Source organism: Sinocyclocheilus anshuiensis, unplaced genomic scaffold (assembly GCF_001515605.1).
Source record: "Sinocyclocheilus anshuiensis isolate Anshui unplaced genomic scaffold, SAMN03320099.WGS_v1.1 scaffold469, whole genome shotgun sequence".
Classification (NCBI taxonomy): Eukaryota; Metazoa; Chordata; class Actinopteri; order Cypriniformes; family Cyprinidae; genus Sinocyclocheilus; species Sinocyclocheilus anshuiensis.
The window spans coordinates 1,784,493-1,785,669 of NW_015537995.1; the positions used below are offsets into that span (position 1 = coordinate 1,784,493).

General features: G+C 26.4%; 1 protein-coding gene across 1 annotated transcript in view; it reads left to right on the top strand.

Moving 5' to 3' along the window:
• Positions 1-1,177, top strand: part of LOC107675992 (C-X-C motif chemokine 11-like) — a 9,398-nt gene that overhangs the window by 4,540 nt on the left and 3,681 nt on the right. The window lies entirely within an intron of this gene.

Below are 1,177 nucleotides of genomic sequence, written 5' to 3' on the forward strand. Positions count from 1 at the left end.
TTAATTTAATTTAATTTAATTTAATTTAATTTAATTTAATTTAATTTAATTTAATTTAATTTAATTTAATTTAATTTAATTTAATTTAATTTAATTTAATTTAATTTAATTTAATTTAATTTAATTTAATTTAATTTAATTTAATTTAATTTAATTTAATTTAATTTAATTTAATTTAATTTAATTTAATTTAATTTAATTTAATTTAATTTAATTTAATTTAATTTAATTTTTTCTGTTCTTTTTACCATTACAGTGATGAGAGTTAGGGCAGAAATGTGCTTAATTGTCAGGAATATATGCAACAAAAAAAAAATAAGTAAGTAAAAAAATACATAAATAAATAAACATTAAATAAAAAAATAACCCACAAAATATAATTTCTCTCGAGTTGTAATATACAATATGTTCTTAACTTCTCACTCATTTAGAGGAATGCAGAAAAAAGGGGCATAAAATATCAAAGCGATTTTTTATGAACTGAGATCTCAGCATGATACTGGAAAACTCAGAACCCCTTTTTAATGTGTCCATTCAGTGAAGTCTCAAGGTTTTTCTGTAAGCTTCCACATAAGGAGTGTTAATGCTGAAGCTGCCAGTCTTCAGTCACAGAGTGTGTGTGATTTTGTTTTTTGGTTTCTCAATCTGCTAGTGTAATGAAAAATCTCTTTGCAAAGAAACCTTGCAGTGGTGGTCCTTCAGTGTTTTCTCAAAAAATATCAAATTGTCAAAAATGTAGTAATTTCTCTTCCTAACTTAACTCAATTCTTCAAAAGGCCAATCTGCAATGCTAGCAATGGACTGTTACTGGCGATATGGCACAAAATCGCTTTCAAAAAAGTAATAGCACTCCTGAACACGCCACCGGGGACAGTTTCCATATTTTTAAGACGGACCAGATTACTGAAATTCAATGATGGCATATTAAAAATTGTGGTTACTTGGCAGATGCTTTTATCTAAAGTGACTTTTAGTACACTGTGCAGGAGCAAACAACCTGGAGCATTCTGGGACATTTTATGTTGCTACACAGTGGTTAATGTTAAAGTTTGGGGCTCAAAAATGTCTATATAGCATCAGATTTATAACATAAATTAAACACAAGTATAAAGCATTACTGCTTTGTGTTTTATATATATATATATATATATATATATATATATGTGTGTGTGTGTGT